General features: G+C 48.8%; 1 protein-coding gene across 1 annotated transcript in view; it reads right to left on the reverse strand.

Moving 5' to 3' along the window:
- The window catches only part of c1h8orf34 (chromosome 1 C8orf34 homolog), an 805,115-nt gene that overhangs the window by 567,184 nt on the left and 218,795 nt on the right, over positions 1-19,136 (reverse strand). The window lies entirely within an intron of this gene.

A 19,136-nucleotide genomic window follows, 5' to 3' on the forward strand; every position in this document is an offset into this window, starting at 1 on the left:
AAGTGCCGAACACTTTCAGTTTCATCGTCAGGAGCACACGGAAGCCAAGTGCAAACAGCAGAAGGAGCGAACGACAAACCATGCACCCCACCCACTCGTACCTTCAACCGCTACCTGCCCCATCTGTGACTGAGTTTGTCAAACCTGCATTGGTCTCATTAGTCACCTTGGAACTCATTAGTGTGGAAGCAAGTCATCCTCGACTCCGAGAGACTGTCTAAGAAGAAGGTTTGAAGGATGCAAATATGCAGGGGCTGCAGAAGGTGGTTGGCAGGTGTATTAGGACAGCTAGGGAATTATTCGTCAGTAACTAAATGAAGCCCCAAGGATTTAGCAGCTGACAATTGTTGCTCCACAGCTACCTTCTCAGCATTCCTCATAGGCCTCCTGCCCTGGAAGCTCCAAGTGGAGTGCTTTTTATGCAGCATGCAGCAAAACACAATGATACATGACACTTGAGCTAGACTGTATTAGAGGAAACCCACACCCGTCAAGGAATCAGAATCACTGTTTTAAGATTCCAACCATGCACCCTTTTAGAAAAGCATGGAACTCACTGTTCCTCTGTTCAGCAGCTGTATGTGGATGGCACACAGATGTTGTAAGCCAGATCTGCAGTGAGTAGCCTTGTCTCTAAAGGAAAAACTTTGCATTTCTTGTCCTATGCCAAACATTGGGGGATTGGATGACTGGAATTTAGATGAAAGCAGAATGGCATCTACCTCAAATGCGGTCAATGTACCAGCACGATCCTGTGCAAATGGTTGCAGACCAGCTGCACATCGATGGAGTGGAATTCCTTGTGACCCATCAAGGTTACTGCATTGTGTTCAAGGCAACATGTACACAATCTGGGTCATTCTGGATTTTGGGGATTCCTGCAATCTGCAAAAACCCAAGGACTTCTCCTATTCTTTTTGGATGTCCATGGGGAAAGTAATGTAGGTGTTAGCTTTTGCAAAGGAGGCATCAGTCACCTGCTTGGTGCTCGTGTGGACTGCAGATTGATTAATATTACTGATGCCTCCGTGACAGCCTGGATGTAGCCACATGCAAAAAATATTCAGGACTGCAGTAACCTTTACTGCAACAGGCAGTGCCATGCTTGTACTGGAGGTTGGCTGCAAGTCATCCTATAGCAAGTGACACAGGCCTTTCACTATTTCCTTCGAGAAGCATACATTGATTTTAACTCTCCCCAATCAGCAGGAAAGGAGCAGGGAACCTGTTAAAATGGAGCGGATTAATTTCCCGATCCAATCCCACCAATCTGTGATTTTAATGTTGCTGGTTTTAGCAGCGGCAACACTCCCACTGGACACTGGAGCTAGAACTTCATTAATAAATACAGATCAGGATCTCATGATGTGCACAGGAGCCAGATGGAATTCAAACCCTGTCCCACCAGTGGACCTGTCGGGAAACCAGCGAGATCCTCTAAGGCACATTAAAAAATACGCACCTTAAAAAATAGGGCCCGGAAGAGCAGGAGTGATTTATTCCCTCTTTCCTGGTTTATTATACTTCATATGCATTTACAATTAGAGCATAATGGATAACTAAATTGGGACCATCATCTTGCTTTTATTTTAAGAATCAACCATTATTCAATTTCTTATACAATTAATTACTGATTCCAGCTTGGTCTGTCGGGAAGGTGAGAGGTGCTTACCTATAGTGAGGGAGAGAAGATGGAATGGGAGACGCTCATCGTACATGCTAACCTACAAAACTCCGAAAAGCTGAAGAACAGCTTGAAAATAGCTAACAGCTCAAAAAAATCTGGCAATGAAAAAAAAATGAGTAACATTCCTAATAAAGGCTTTTAACCATGGACATAGCGTCAAGGCATCTGAATAAATTAAAATCCTTTATAGTACATTGGATTTCAGGATTTCGACTAGTGTTTTGGAATCACATTCTGCGAATCATTTGTTTTTCTGTAAAAGCTGAAACATAAAATGTCGACTTACATTACATGTCGACTGCAATAAATTAGTTTTTTTTAATTAATAAAATGTTTGTACCCACATTTTAAACTAGTTATCATTTTTACACTAATTTTTACATGTTGTCATGGTGTTTTATTTTCGCTAGTTCCTTTTTGTTTATTACAAACCTACAAAGGATTGGTCCCGAATTACATGATCTGGTTTTCAGTATGATCTCATGTTCAGAGTCTTATTCATACAAAAAAGCAATGCAGTTTCAGATTGTAACAATGATGACCATGACAGGGCTTTAAGGCCCCAATTTTTCCCAATCAAACATTATGGCGATACACTTACCTATACGCTCGTTTCTTTGAGCACCATCAGCGCCGGAAAAAAAAAACCCGCAAGTTTCCAGTAAAGGAAACCTGACGGGTAGCGTCAGCGTGACAGAGTCCAATGCGCATGCACAGAAGAAAAGGGGGAAAAAAACATGTGTGGAGGACCTTCAGCTAGGGATAGCAGCGGGTCGAGTCGACTGCGGAGAAGATTTGGAAAAGGCTGCCCTTGGTGTTTTTGGAAAGAAGACTGCTGTTAATGTGCTGATTTTAGCTGCCATTTGAAATAAGAAGGCTTCCCTGCAATTTTGGATTATCTTTGAAAATTTTTAGCCACTTGGAACTTCGATGGAAGAGGTGAGTGGTGAAGATTTCTGTTTAATTTGCCTGCCTACAGTTCTTTCAACAAAGGAGGAGCATTAAGTTTTCTTTTAGCTGATTTATTTTTAAGCTGCATTAAGTTGATAGAAAATAGCCAGGGAGGCCCTTCGGCCGGGGATAGGAGTGCGCCGGCGCGGATTTCTTTAACTGTAGGTAAGGCTTTTTCAAGCGTTGTTGCATGTGTCTGTACGTGGTTGCAAAAAATAACTTTATTGGGGAAAGTGGGCTTATGACCAAAAAGGGCACGTAAACTGCTTTTTAGCGTACACCTGTGCCAGAATGTTTGGTGCCATACAGTCAACTGACCTTCAACGCCAGAAAAATTGGGGCCAACATCCTTAGGATTGTGATTTCCTCTGTATTGAAGCACTGAACAACTTCACTCATTTCTGCTGGAGATATCACAAGTATCATAAAATGGGAACACTGAACTGCATTTCATGGTATGAAACGCTCAGTAATAGAACTGAGAAGTCACATGGCAGGTGCAGAGCAGAGATAATTTCAACCAAATGAAAATGGTCTGACTGAATTATCTATAACGTCAGTTGGCAAGGTTCACAAATACAGCTTTTAAACAAGCCTGAGTAAAGTAAAACCGATGAATCTAAAATGAGATAAATGTTTCTGAAGCTGTTGCCAGGTCTCCATGCTTGGGGTTACAAGAAAGTTGTTATATGATGAAAACAATGATGGTTTCCCTGCAAAACAAATAGATGATAACATTCCTATTGATGTTGACATTAATTTAGTTTTTTTTTTAAACATTAAGGGCAATTCTGATTTCTATTAAAATCCTAAGGTAGTAAGCAACTGATTATGAAATATATGGTAATATATTAGCACATGTTCTGGGACTGCAATTATAATAAAACTTAATGGCCCGAAAATTGCGGGCTCTTCAGGCACGTATGATGTGTGCACGCACCCAAAGAGGCCTCCCAAATACCGGTTCTCGGCACGCAATGCGCATGCGCCGAGAACCGACTTTTGCGATCTGTCAAAATGTCTTTTGACAGATCGTACGCATCCCTGAGAGAAGGACAATCGTGGGCAGAAATTTGGGCTATTTGCCCAACTCTTGCCCAGCAAATGTCCTTCAAACTCTTATGCCTGGTAAAAGCAGGCGTATAGCCTACTTTTACCAGCGTAAGAGTTTTAAAACATAGAAAAATTAAATATTACTTATTTTTATATTAAAAACACTGTCTATGAAGGATGTCATGCATTTCACCATCTTGCAATGACTATAAGTATGTAACTGTAACTCATGCATACTGTACCTGTACCCTTGTAATGCACACCCTGACCACAGGGAGTTAGCTCCTCACCTGCGCTTCCAGGTATAAAAGGGGAGGTCCCACCCAGGATCAGCACTCTATAGTCCTGGGAATAAAGTGAAGGTCACAGAGTGACCGTGTCTGATATATACATGCCTCGTGTGAGTTTGTAACAAGGTGCAGAGACACAACATCTGGCGACGAGGAACGGGAATCACCGAACCACGAGGATGGCCACCGGCAGCACAGAGGAACACTACTGGGTGGGTGAGGACTGGGACGACTTTGTGGAAAGACTCCAGCAGAGCTTTGTCACAAAGGACTGGCTGGAAGAGGCAGCGGCTGACAAGCAGAGGGCGCATCTACTGACCAGCTGTGGCCCACAGACGTATGCGCTGATGAAAGACCTGCTCACACCCCAAAAGCCAGCGGACAAGTCCTTCGAAGTGCTCAGCCAGCTGATCAGTGAGCATCTCAAGCCGGCAAGTAGCGTACACATGGCCCGGCACCGGTTCTACTCCCACCGGCGTCGGGAGGGTCAAAACATCTTGGACTTCATGGCGGAACTGTGGCGTTTGGCCAGTATCTGTAAGTTCTCCGATGCCTGCAGGGGGGAGATGTTAAGGGACTTTTTCATTGAGGGCATTAATCATGCCAGCATTTTCAGGAAGCTCATAAAGACTAAGGATTTGACTTTAGAAGGGGTGGCGTTGATAGCTCAGACCTTTATGGAAGGGGAAGCGGCGACCAAGCTAATCTACGCACACAGCCCTGGTTTTAAAGTTGTGTTGAACCAGGGAATCAATGTTATAAAAATGACACAGAACCCCACAAGCAGGCAAGGGCAATTCAACACCATCCAGGCAGGCAGGCAAGGGCAATTCGACACCACCTAGGTAGCAACAAGCTCCTGGCAACAAGGACAATGGAAAGGGGATCGGGAATTCATGCCATCACATGGACAATTAACATCCTCCATCAGAGTGCTTAGAAACAGCCAAATGAGCCATCAGAGAGGAATGCCTGGGAATAGTCCTTTTGTTAACAGCAATCTCAGCTCATGTTGGAGATGTGGGAGCAGACACACTGCAAAAATCTGCAGGTTCCAACTTTACACCTGTAGGATTTGTAATGTCAAGGGACACCTGGCCAGGATGTGCAAAAAGGCAGTAGCGAGGCTAGTCTGCGAGACAGAAGAACCAGACGAGGGGTCTGAAATGCAGGATGAGGCCTGGGGAACAACCATGGATGCTGAAGTTCAGAGAGTTCATGTGGCTGATGTCCACAGCTCATACACCAAAACGCCATCCATGATGATGAAAGTCTTACTGAATGGCATCCCGGTGCACATGGAGCTGGATATCGGAGCTAGCCAGTCACTCATGAGCGCCCAACAATTTGAGAGACTATGGCCACACAGAGCTAGCAGCCCAAATTGGAACGCACTGAGACACAGCTATGTACGTACACCAAAGAGATCATCCCAGTGCTGGGCAGTGAAAACTTGGTGGTAACGCATAATGGATCACAGAACCGGCTGCCACTCTGGATTGTTCCGGGGAAAGGCCCCGCGCTCTTGGGCAGGAGCTGGCTAGCTGAGATGAATTGGAAATGGGGGGATGTGCACGCCATTTCATCCGTGGAGCGAAGTTCATGCTCACAGGTATTGCAAAAATTCGAGTCACTCTTTCAACCTGGTGTCGGAACGTTCAAGGGCACTAAAGTAGTGATATGCATCACTCCGGACGCCAGACTAATGCACCGCAAAGCCAGAGCGGTGCCGTACGTGATGCGTAAAAAAATTGAAAGTGAACTGGACAGGCTGCTCAGAGAGGGCATAATTTCGGCCGTTGAATTCAGTGACTGGGCACGTCCCATTGTTCCTGTCCTCAAAGCAGATGGCTCAGTCAGGATTTGTGGCGACTAGAAAGCCACCATCAACCGAGTGTCGCTGCAAGACCAATACCCGTTCCTGAGAGCGGAGGACCTTTTTGCCACGCTGGCAGGTGGCAAGCTGTTCACGAAGCTGGACCTCACTTCAGCCTACATGACTCAGGAACTGGCTGAAGAATCCAAGTTTCTGACCATCATCACGACACACAAAGGATTATTTGTTTACAATGGGTGCCCGTTTGGCATTCGTTTGGCAGCGGCTATCTTTCAGCGAAACATGGAAAGCTTGCTCAAGTCCATCCCTGGAACGATCGTGTTCCAAGACGACTTCCTTACAACGGGTCGAGACACTGAGGAACACCTCCACAACCTGGAGGAGGTGCTATGCTGATTGGAACGGGTAGGCCTGCGACTGAAAAAGGCCAAGTGCGTGTTTTTGGCCCCAGAGGTCGCGTTCCTGGGCAGGAGGGTTGCCGCAGATGGGATCTGGCCCACTGAATCAAAAACTGAGGCGATTCGCCGGGCGCCCAGGCCCAGCAACACGTCGGAGTGCGATCATTCCTGGGACTCTTGAACTATTTTGGGAACTTCCTGCCAAACTTAAGCACATTATTGGAGCCGTTACACATGCTCCTCCATATAGGTTGTGAATGGTCTTGGGGGGATTGTCAAGAACGGACTTTCAATAAGGCGAGGAACCTGCTGTGTTCCAACAAACTGTTGACTTTGTATGACTCCTGTAACAAACTGATTTTAACATGCGATGCGTCATCCTACGGGGTTGGGTGTGTGTTGCAGCAGGGTAACGATGACGGCCGACTCCATCCGGTGGCTTACGCCTCCAGGTCGCTCTCCCAGACAGAGCGTGGATATGGCATGGTCGAGAAGGAGGCACTCGCGTGTGTGTACGGTGTGAAAAAGATGCACCAGTACCTTTTCGATAGACGGTTCGAGCTAGAGACGGACCACAAGCCATTAACATCCTTGTTGTCCGACAGCAAGGCTGTCAACGCTAATGCGTCAGCTCGCATACAGTGATGGGCCCTCACGCTGGCTGCATATGGCTACACCACACGGCACCGGCCAGGCACTGAAAATTGCGCTGACGCGCTCAGCAGGCTCCCACTGGCCACCACCGAGGGGGCGTCAGAGTAGAGCACCGAGATGGTCATGGCCGTTGAGGCTTTTGACACTGCCGGCTCCCCCATCACAGCCCGCCAGATCAAACTCTGGACCAACAGGGACCCCCTCCTAGCCATGATAAAGAAATGTGTCCTGACTAGGGACTGGGCGCCTGCACACAAGGCTTGCCCCGAGGAAGTCAGGCCGTTTCAGAGACGGATGGATGAACGCTCTGTCCAAGCCGACTGCCTGTTATGGGGCAGCTGGGTAGTCATGCCCCAGAAAGGAAGGGAAGCGTTCATCAGGGAACTCCACAGCGAGCACCCTGGCATCATGTTAATGAAGGCCATTGCCCGGTCACACGTGTGGTGGCCGGGGATTGACTCAGACCTGGAACACTGGGTTTGCAGGTGAACGACGTGTGCCCAGCTGGCCAATGCCCCCAGGGAGGCCCAATCAGCCCGTGGCCCTGGCCCACCAGGCCATGGTCACGTATTCACGTGGACTATGCGGGCCCGTTCATGGGAAAAATGTTCCTGATCGTTGTCGATACATACTCGAAGTGGATCGAGTGCATCATATTGAACTCGTGCACGACATCCATCACTGTGGAGAGTCTGCGTACGGCTTTCGTGACCCACGGCTTGCCGGACATCCTGGTCAGCGATAATGGCCCATGTTTTACCAGCCATGAATTCCAGGAGTTTATGTCGGGCAATGGGATCAAGCACGTCCGGACAGCGCCGTTCAAGCCGGACTCCAATGGCCAGGTGGAATGGGTGGTCCAAGTCATAAAGCAGGGCATGCTACGCATCCAAGGACCCTCCCTTCAGTGCCGCCTATCGCGCCTCCTGCTGGCCTACAGGTCCCGGCCGCACTCGCTCACCGGAGTCCCACCAGCGGAACTCCTCATGAAATGCACGCTCAAGACGCAGCTGTTCCTTATTCACTCAGACCTGGCAGACATTGTTGAGGGCAAGCGCCAGTCCCAAACCGAGCTCCATGATCGAGGCTCAAGGGGAAGGTGTATAGAAATAGATGACCTGGTATTTGTTCTTAACCATGCTTTGGGACCCAAATGGCTTGAGGGCACCGTAATTGGCAAAGAAGAAAACAGGATCATGGTGGTCAGACTAAACAATGGGCAGATATGCCGCAAACACTTGGACCAAGTAAAGACAGGGTTCAGTGCAGACTCGGAGGAACCGGAAGAAGAGCATGATGAGATAGCACCCACACCACTGCCAGCGCACGAGCAACAAAGACAGCCCTCTGCATGCACAGTCCTGCGGCCAGCCCGGACAGGCCGGAATCACCTCAAGTGACAGAGACGCGTGCTGAGGCTCAGCCACCAGAGCCACAACTGCGGCGCTCCACGAGAGAGCGCCGACCACCCGATAGACTTAACCTCTGAAACTAAAAGACCTAAGGGGAGAGGTGATGTCATGTATTTCACCATCTTGCAATGACTATAAGTATGTAACTGTAACTCATGCATACTGTACCTGTACCCCTGTAATGCACACCCTGACCACAGGGAGTGAGCTCCTCACCTGGGCTTCCAGGTATAAAAGGGGAGGTCCCACCCAGGATCAGCACTCTTCAGTCCTGGAAATAAAGTGAAGGTCACAGAATGACTGTGTCTGATATATCCATGTCTCGTGTGAGTTTGTAACAAGGTGCAGAGACACAACAAAGGTAAGTTTATTTTTAACACTATTAAAACATTTTTTTAAATTTCCAAAAAATACATTTTTCTCTAAAACATTTAATTTAATGCAATTTCTATAAATGTTTTTAAAAGTGGTGTTTTAAAAAAAAATTCATTTGTGTTTTATTTGATTCTCATTGATAATAATGGGAGCTCTGAGAATGAGAATACTACATTGTGATTGGTGGTCCACGTGATCCCAGAATACGCATACGATCCCAGAAGACATGTTCCCATACACTGGATTGCAAAACTAGACCTCTGAGCGTAATCCTATGTTCCTTTGGGACCTCCAGGTATTTTCGTTAAAAAAATTGCGGTTGGAGGCGTTTGCCTGCAGGAAGCCTCCGACTGCAATTTCCCCCCATTACCTGCAAGAAAATATTTCTCCAAGGCTTAAATATAAAAAGTAAGTATGGCTAGACTGAGCAGGTATTGAAACATCTAACCTTCACTGCCTCTTATTACTTCCGTTATTTTATCATGTTTAATGTAATTTTCTAAACAACTAATTTTGGACTCAAATGTCGACATTGTTTTAAAAAAATTCTAAAATGTGCCAAAACTTTGACCTACTGTTCAGTATTAATCGAACAATAATTGAATTTTGAATGCGGCTTGACTGAAGCAATGTCATTGATATGAGTGATACAAAATGAAGGACCTCTCTAGTGGCTGAGAGCAATGCCATACATCCTGATCAGACATTGCAAGCTGATCACACTCTATTCCTCTTCAATTTTTCCTGGGTATTTTCTAGTGTGCTTCCAATATATAAAGGAGTGCTACTTCTATGCTTTTCATTACATGTTCTCACTCATGCAGGTAAGCTAACACTAATTTAATCAGACCTTTTTAGTACCTGTTATATAGCCATCCTTCTGCACCTCTGCTTGCTTTTTGCTTTTTTACTTCCTGGCTGTTCTTTGCTTTTTAGTTCTTTTATTTCTTTCTTACTCTTTCTCTTTGAAAATTTGCATTACTATTTTTAGTTCTTCTACTTTCCTGTAGTTTCCTACATTTCTTGCTTTCAATTCCATACATTGCTTTTACTGATACTTTGAGTCGCCACAGCTAGGATTATATATATATCTCCAATACTGTTCCTTCACTCCATGCCCCTAATAATCCCAATTTCGGCCTCATGCATCTAATGCCTCTCAGATCTCCTCCAGTTACTCTGCACCCCTAACACTCTCCCATTGGTTTAACTGCATATTCCCATCCAATTCATTGTATTTGCCAGTTTTGTTTCAATACCGAGCAGGCCAACTTTCTTAGCTCCATCTACCTGATGCTGGACAGCATAAGTGTGCTGCACCTGGTCACACCCCTGGCACAGGCCCATCTCAGCACTGGTAATTCAGGCCTGAAAAAGGAGCAGGCCTATCTGCCTGCTATCCATAGGGCCTACAGGATGATTAAGAAAAGCCAGAAACCTTCGATCTATTCAAAAACAAGGCTCACTTATATTCGAGCCTCTCTTTGCCATGCAACCAGGCCCGCTTAGACCCTTCACCCCGAGGAAGATCCTGGCAAAAGAAAACATTGCTAAATTTGAGGAAAATCAGTGTAGGAACATCCAAGATCTGCACAGACAGGAAATTGAAACATGAGGGCTGGAATTCTCCCCCCCCCCCCCACTTCATTTGCATGAATACATTGGGCCCGTGCCTATTGCTACAACCCCTTGTTGTCTGTTGTTCTTGTAACCTGACACTGAATATTCGAGAACATTACCATTAGGAGGCAGGGTTAACCCAGCTTCTCCTGTGAAGTGAAACTGGTTCAACAGAACATGCAGTGAAGAGAAATAAGGACATGCTATTTGCACTAGAAACATGCTCTCATTGGGTCTCTGTGATCACATGACCTGATTGCTGATATTCTCCATGGGGACCAGACACACCCAGCAGTTTCTCTGGAGTGTGCAATTAGAACCGTGCAGATCAAGTTCTCAGTGACTCTGCAAAGTGTAATTCGAGCCATTCTGACTTCAGACCCCAGACAGGATAGACTCACCAACTCAACGCAAGTTCCTGACACCCCAACCGAAGTTCATGCCGCCGCTGCCGCCCCCACCGTCTCTCTCTCTCTCCCCCCACCGTCTCTCTCTCTCTCTCTCTCTCTCCCCCCACCGTCTCTCTCTCTCTCCCCCCACCGTCTCTCTCTCTCTCTCTTCCCCCACCGTCTCTCTCTCTCTCTCTCTCTCTCCCCCCACCGTCTCTCTCTCTCTTCCCCCACCGTCTCTCTCTCTCTCTCTCTCTCCCCCCACCGTCTCTCTCTCTCTCTCTCTCTCCCCCCACCATCTCTCTCTCTTCCCCCCACCGTCTCTCTCTCTCTCTCTCTCTTCCCCCACCGTCTCTCTCTCTCTCTCTCCCCCCACCGTCTCTCTCTCTCTCCCCCCACCGTCTCTCTCTCTCTCTCTCTCTCCCCCCACCGTCTCTCTCTCTCTCTCTCTCTCTTCCCCCACCGTCTCTCTCTCTCTCTCTCTCTCTCCCCCCACCATCTCTCTCTCTCTCTCTCTCTTCCCCCACCGTCTCTCTCTCTCTCTCTCTCCCCCCACCGTCTCTCTCTCTCTTCCCCCACCGTCTCTCTCTCTCTCTCTCTCTCCCCCCATCGTCTCTCTCTCTCTTCCCCCACCGTCTCTCTCTCTCTCTCTCTCTCCCCCCACCGTCTCTCTCTCTCTCCCCCTCTCTCTACCTCAAATCTCTCTCTCTCTCCCCCCCCCACATCTCTCTCTCTCCCCCCCCACATCTCTCTCTCCCCCCCACATCTCTCTTTTCCCCCCCCCACATCTCTCTCTCTCTCCCCCCCCACATCTCTCTCTCTCTCTCTCCCCCACATCTCTCTCTCTCCCCCCCACATCTCTCTCACTCTCCCCCCACATCTTTCTCTCCCCCCCCACATCTCTCTCTCCCCCCCCACATCTCTCTCTCTCTCTTCCCCCCCCCACATCTCTCTCTCCCGCCCCACATCTCTCTCTCCCCCCCACATCTCTCTCTCCCCCCCCCCACATCTCTCTCTCTCCCCCCCACATCTCTCTCTCTCCCCCCCCACATCTCTCTCTCCCCCCCCCACATCTCTCTCTCCCCCCCACATCTCTCTCTCCCCCCCACATCTCTCTCTCCCCCCCCACATCTCTCTCTCTCTCTCCCCCCCACATCTCTCTCTCCCCCCCCACATCTCTCTCTCTCTCCCCCCCACATCTCTCTCTCTCTCCCCCCCCCCACATCTCTCTCTCTCTCCCCCCCCCACATCTCTCTCTCTCCCCCCCCCACATCTCTCTCTCTCCCCCCCCCACATCTCTCTCTCTCTCCCCCCCCACATCTCTCTCTCCCCCCCCACATCTCTCTCTCTCTCCCCCCCACATCTCTCTCTCCCCCCCACATCTCTCTCTCTCTCCCCCCCCACATCTCTCTCTCTCTCTCCCCCCATCTCTCTCCCCCCCACATCTCTCTCTCTCTCTCCCCCCCACATCTCTCTCTCCCCCCCACATCTCTCTCTCTCTCTCCCCCCCCACATCTCTCTCTCTCTCTCCCCCCCCACATCTCTCTCTCTCTCTCCCCCCCACATCTCTCTCTCTCTCTCCCCCCCACATCTCTCTTTCTCTCTACCCCCACCCACCGTCTCTCTCTCTCTGTCTCTCTCCCCACCACCCCCCGTCTCTCTATCTTTCCCCCCACCCCCCGTCTCTCTCTCTCACTCGCCCCCCCCTCGCTCCCCACCCCCCCTCTCCCCAACCCCCCCATCTTTCTCTCTCTCTCTCTCCCCAACCCCCATCTCTCTCTCTCTCCCCATCGCCCCCCCTAGACTCTCTCTCTCGCTCCCCACCACCCCCATCTTTCTCTCTCTCTTCGCCCCCCCGTCTCTCTCTCTCTCTCTCTCTCTTCCCCCCCGCCCCCATCTCCTTCTCTCTCTTCCCCCCCCCCGTCTCTCTCTCTCTCTTCCCCCCCCCCACCCTCCCCACCCCCCATCTCTCTCTCTGTCTCCCCCCCACCCCCCGGTCTCGCTCTTTCTCTCCCTCCCACCCTCGTCTCTCTCTCCCTGCCCCCTCCCCCATCTCTCGCTATCTCTCCCCTTCTCTCTCTCTCTCTCTCTCTCTCTATCTCTATCTCTCCCCCCTCTCTCCGCACCCCCCCAACCAGCCCCCGTCTCTCTCCGTCTCTCTCTCCGCACCCCCGTCTCTCTCTCTCTCTTTCCCCCCCGCCTCTCTCTATCTTCCCCCCCGCCTCTCACCATCTTCCTCCCCTGCCTCTCTCTCTCTTTCTCTCTCCCCCGCCCCCCGTTTCTCTCCCCTCTCCCTCTCCCCCACCCCCCGTCTCTCTCTCTCTCTTCTCCCCCACCCCCCGTCCCACCAGCCCCCGTTTCTCTCCGTCTCTCACTCTCTCCCCCGTCTCTCTTTCTCTCTACGCTCCCCCCACCCCATCTCTCTCTCTCTCCCTCTATCCCATGCCCCTCTCTCTCTCCTTTCCCCCTGCCCCCATCTCGCTCTCTCTCTCACTCCCTCCCCTGTCTCTCTCTCCCTGCCCCCTCCCCCGTCTCTCTCTCCCTGCCCCCCTCCCCCATCTCTCTCTCGCTATCTCTCCCTTTCTCTCCACCCCCATTTCTCTCTCTCGCTCTCTATCTATCTCTCCCCCCCTCCCTTCCCCCACATCCCCCCCCCCACCACCAGCCCCAATCTCTCTCCCCCCCCCCCTGCCCCTCGCTCTTCTCCTCTCCCCACCCCCCCACTCCCGTCTCTCTCTCTCTCTCTCACCCTTCCCTCCCCCCACTCCCGTCTCTCTCTCACCTTTCCCCACCCACCCCCCACCCCCAGCACTGTGCGTATGCGATCGAATTGAGAGCCCATGTTCAAAAAGGGGGTGGAGTCCGTGCGCGCATGCGCAAAAGGACACACGGAAACCTAGTGCAAATAGTCACTCTGGAGAAACAACACTGATCCTAAGTATAGTAGGGTTGAAAGAAAGAATTCAGAATCTTAAGTTAAAAGCAATTTACAGCACTTTTGAAGTGGAGTTATTGGCCCAGAAATTCCTCTCGGGGTCTTCGCGCGGGCAATTGCCTCCTCGCCGGAGAATTTTTACGAATCTACCTGGTGGTCTCGGAGGCGCCCTGGATTCCGGTGGGGAGGCCTTCTCTTCCCGCGCTGCGAAGCGCGCTCCCATCCAGAAGGTTCCCACACAGAAGATGCAGTCACGTGTGACTGGTCAGCCAATCAGGTAAGTATTTCACAGGTTCCCATTAATAGCACTGAGGCTCACGTATCTACGAGTTCTCAGTGCTATTAATGGGAACAAAACCAAACACAAAAATAATAATAAAAAACAGATCACACATATTTAAAATTAATTGAAATTAAAGTTATTATGTCTTATAAAAATAAAATATTTTCCCGATTTTTAAAAAAGTTTTAAAAATTATGTTTAAAAATAAACTTACCATAGTGGGGAGGGTTTTTAAACATTAAAATGTGTGTTTATAATTTAATTTTATTGTGTTTTTGTATGTTTTAAAACACTTGCGCCTGATAAACATTTACAGGCGCAAGATTTTTGAGGACATTTGCTGGGCAAGATATGCGTAAATCCCGTAATCTTGCCCAAGAAATGTCCTCGCTCCCGAGATGTCCACGATCTGGAGCTTGACAGATCGGAAAAGCGGATTTTCAGCGCGTGCGCATTGCATGCTGAAAAGCGGCTTTTCCGATGCTTTCCCGGGTCCGTAGAAACTTTGTATGGGCCCGGGACGTCGGAATTTCTACCCCATTATTGCAATGGAAGAAACACAGCAGCCAATATGCATATAGTAAGCTCCCACAAACAGCAATGAAATTAATTACCAGATCATTTGTTTTTTAGATGTTGGTTGAGGGATTAATGTTGGCCAGGGCAACCTGAGAACTCCCCTGCCCTTCTTTGAATAGCACCATGGGATCTTTCACATCCACCTGAAAGAGCAGATGTGGCCCTGGCTTAACATCTCACCCGAAAGATGTAACTTCCAATGGTACAGCACCCCCTCGGTGCTGGAATCAATCATGTAGAATTATAGTATCATAGAAATTCACAGCACAGGCATTGTGTCGGTGCCTGCAAAAAAGTGCTATCCAGCCTAATCCCACTTTCCCTGTAGGTTACGACGCTTCAAGTGCATCTCGAGGTACTTTTTAAATATGATGAGGGGTTCTGCCTCTACCACCCTTTCAGGCAGTGAGTTCCAGACTCCCATTACCTACTGGATGAAGAAATGTTTCCTCATCTCCCCTCTAATCCCTCCACCAAATACTTTAAATCTATGTCCCCTGGTTATTGGCCTCTCTGCGATGGCAAATAGGTCCTTCCTATCCACTCTATCTAGGCTCCTAATAATTTTACACACCTCAATTAAGTCTCCTCTGTTCCAAAGAAAACAAAACTAACCTATTCAATCTTCTCTCTTAGTTAAAATTCACTACACCTGGCAACATCCTCGTAAGTCACCTCTGTACCCTCGCTAATGCAATCACATCTTTCCTGTAATGTGGTGATCAGAACTGTATGTGGTACTCCAGCTGTGGCCGAACTAGTGTTTTATACAGTTTTAGCATAACCTTTTTTTATTATTTGTTCATGGGATGTGGGCGTCGCTGGCAAGGCCAGCATTTATTGCCCTTGTGATGATGGTGGTGAGCAGCCTTCTTGAACCACTGCAGTCTGTGTGGTGAAGGCACACCCATAGTGCTGTTAGGATGGGAGTTCCAGGATTTTGACCCAGCGACGATGAAGGAACGGTGATATACTTCCGAGTCCGGATGGTGTGTAACTTGGAAGAGAACGTGGAGGTAGTGATGTTCCCACGCGTCTGCTGCTCTTGTCCTTCTAGGTGGTAGAGGTCATGGGTTTAGGAGGTGCTGCCGAAGAAGCCTTGTCAAGATTCTGCCGTGCATCTTGTAGATGGTACACACTGCCGCTACTGTGCGCTGGTGGTGGAGGGTGTCATGTATCTTACATTATTATATATAACTGTATCCCAACATGCTATACATGACTGTAATAAGATATGACCTGTAACCACCAGCATATCTTACCACCAGGGGCGCACTTGCCTGAGACCTGTCCTTATATACCTGTCTCTTGCAAGTGCACCCCTGGTGGTAAGGTATGCTGGTGGTTACAGGTCATATCTTATTACAGTCATGTATAGCATGTTGGCATACAGTTATATATAATAATGTAAGATACATGACATCACCTTCCCCCAAGATCTTATTGTCTTTATAGGTTCAGTCTCTCAGGTGGTCTACGCTCTCGCGTGGAGCGTCTGAGTTGTGGTTCAGTTGTTTGCCTTGGTGTCTGTTTTTCTTTGGGTGTGGTTGCTGGTATCTCGCCTGGGCTGTCTGTTTAGATTGGTGTGATTGTTGTTGACTCGCCTGGGCTGTCTGTTGGGATTGCCCTTTCCTCAGGTTGTTCCCTCTGTCTGTCCACCAGGTGTGGTGCGAGTTCCACATTGTAGTCTGCCTCTGGTTCCGCAGTGTTGTTGGTAAATCTGCTTTTGACTTGGTCTACATGCCTCTGGCAGGTTTTGCCATTGTCCATTTGTACTACCAGTAGCCGGTTTCCTTCCTTGCCCTTTACTGTCCCTGCAAGCCATTTGGGACCCCTGCCATAGTTTAGTACAAACACTTTGTCCCTTATATGATTCCATCTCCCCCTCAAATTTCTGTCATGGTACTCAGTCAGCTTACGGCGCTTTGCCTCAACAATTTCGTGCATGTCTGGGAGGATTAATGAGAGCCTTGTTTTTAAAGTCCTTTTCATCAACAGTTGCGCGGGGGGATCCCAGTCAGTGAGTGCCGACGAGATCTGTATGCCAGCAGCAGTCGCGACAGGCGACCCTGCAGCGTGGGACCTTGGATTTTAAGCATGCCTTGTTTAATGAATTGCACTGCTCTCTCCGCCTGGCCGTTGGAGGCCGGCTTGAACGGTGCCGTCTTGACGTGATTTATGCCGTGGTCAATTATAAAGTCTTGGAATTCTGCGCTGGTGAAGCACGGACCATTGTCACTGACCAATATGTCAGGGATTCCGTGCATTGCAAACATGGTTGCGAGGCTCTCCACAGTGGTGGAGGTTGTGCTCGAGTTTAAAATGGTGCATTCGATCCACTTTGAAAATGCATCTACAACTACGAGGAACATTTTGACCATGAATGGGCCCGCACAGTAGTCTACGTGCACCCGTGACCACGGTTTGGTAGGCCAGGGGCTCAGTAGAGCCTCCCTGGGGGCATTGCTGAGTTGGGCACAAATGGTGCACCTTCGGACACAGAGCTCCAAGTCCGCGTCAATACCAGGCCACCAGACGTGGGATCTGGCTATGGCCTTCATGAGAACGATCCCCGGGTGCTCGCGGGGAAGCTCCCGGACAAATGCCTCTCTGCCTCGCAGAGGCATGACTACTCGGCTGCCCCACATCAGGCAGTCTGCTTGTAGTGATAGCTCATGCATGCGCCTGTGAAAGGGTTTTAATTCCTCGGGGCAGGCATCGCGAGCCTCTGCCCAGTCACCGGCTAGGACACATCTTTTTACTAAGGATAACGTGGGGTCGCTGGCCGTCCAGGCTCTGATTTGGCGAGCCGTCATGGGCGAACCTGTGGACTCAAAGGCATTGATTGCCATGACTATCTCACAGAGGGAGTGAATGTTTAAGGTGGTGGATGGGGCATCAATCAATCCGGCAGCTTTGTCCTGGATGGTGTCAAGCTTCTTGAGTATTGTTGGAGCTGCACTCAGCCAGGCAATTGGAGAGTATTCCATAACACTCCTGACTTGAACCTGGTAGATGCTGGAAAGGCTTTGGGGAGTCAGGAGGTGAGACACTCGCCGCAGAATACTCAGCCTCTGACCTGCTCTTGTTACCACTGTATTTATTTGGCTGGTCCAGTTAAGTTTCGGGTCAATGGTGACCCCCAGGATGTTAATGGTGGGAGATTCGGTGATGGTAATGCCGTTGAATGTCAAGGGGCAGTGGTTTGACTTTCGCTTGTTGGAGATAGCACTTGTGTAGTGCGAATGTTACTTGCCACTCATCAGCCGAAGCCTGACTGTCATCCAGGTCTTGCTGCATGCGGGCATGGACTGCTCCATTATCTGAGGAGTTGAGAATGGCACTGAATTGTGCAGTATTAAGTAAATTTCTCCACTTCTGACCTTATGATGGAAGGAAGGTCATTGATAAAGAAGCTGAAGATCGTTGGGCCTAGGACACTGCCCTGAAGAACTCCTGCAGCGATGTCCAGGCTGTGATGATTGACCTCTAACAACCACAACCATCTTCCTTTGTGCGAGGAATGACTCCAGTGGAGACTTTTCTCCTGATTCCCATTGACTTCAGTTTTACTAGGGATCCTTGATGCCACACTCAGTCAAATGCTGCCTTGATGTCAAAGGCCTCACCTCCCTGCTCTTATATTCTATATCTCGGCTAATAAAGCAAAATATCCTGTATGCCTTCTTAACCACCTGTTCTGCCATCTTTGAGGATCTGTGAACATGCACTCTGCTATGTATGCATGCTTGTATTGTTATATGATGTCTGTCACACTGAATGTACCTTACACGGTACACACCTTACTGTACACTAGAGGGTGCTGCTGCTGGAGACCTAAGGGTTACCTACACACTGGGGGTAACCCAGTATTAAAGGGAGCTCACAGCTTGGTGTCCTCACTCGAGGAGCTGCAAATAAAGGACTACAGTCTACAAAGTTTAAATACCATACCCTGCCTCGTGGAGTCATTACCAAAAGTACCTGCTTACACAACACACTCCAAGGTCCCTCTGTTCCTCTACACTTCTCAGTATCCTCCCATGTATTCTTTATGCCCTTGCCTTGTTAGCCTTCTTAAATGCATTACCTCATACTTCTTAATCATGCTCCCTACATTGAAGCCTAAATCATGAATGTATAGCACAAAATCAAGGGACCAAGTACGGAGCTCAACAGCACTCGACTGGAAACAGCATTCCAGTCACAAAATCACCCGTCGACTGTTACTCTTTGCTTCCTGCCACGGAGTTCATTTTGAAACCAACTTACCACTTTCCCTTGGATCCCATGGGCTTTTACTTTTCTGACCAATCTGCCATGTGGGACCTGATCAAAAGCCTTGCTAAAATCCATGTAGACTACAACAAATGCACAACCATCATTGACCCTCTTTGTTACCTCCTCAAAACATTCAATCCAGTTAGTCGGACACGAACTTCCCAAAACAAATCCATGCTGACTGTCCTTGATTAATGATCAATAAAGTCCCTCAGAATCTTTTCCAATAATTTGCGCACCACTGAGGTTAGTTACTGACGATTCATTATTTAAATGTATTGTGAATGTTTTCTGATATTTTATTTTTTTATTTTTGCAATTTTTTTTTTGTATTTTCTCCCCTCCCAGGGACTGCATTTTTGGCGTTAATCGGCCTCGGGCTAAAGTTGGCG

Source organism: Pristiophorus japonicus, chromosome 1 (genome assembly GCF_044704955.1).
Source record: "Pristiophorus japonicus isolate sPriJap1 chromosome 1, sPriJap1.hap1, whole genome shotgun sequence".
Lineage (NCBI taxonomy): Eukaryota > Metazoa > Chordata > Chondrichthyes > Pristiophoridae > Pristiophorus > Pristiophorus japonicus.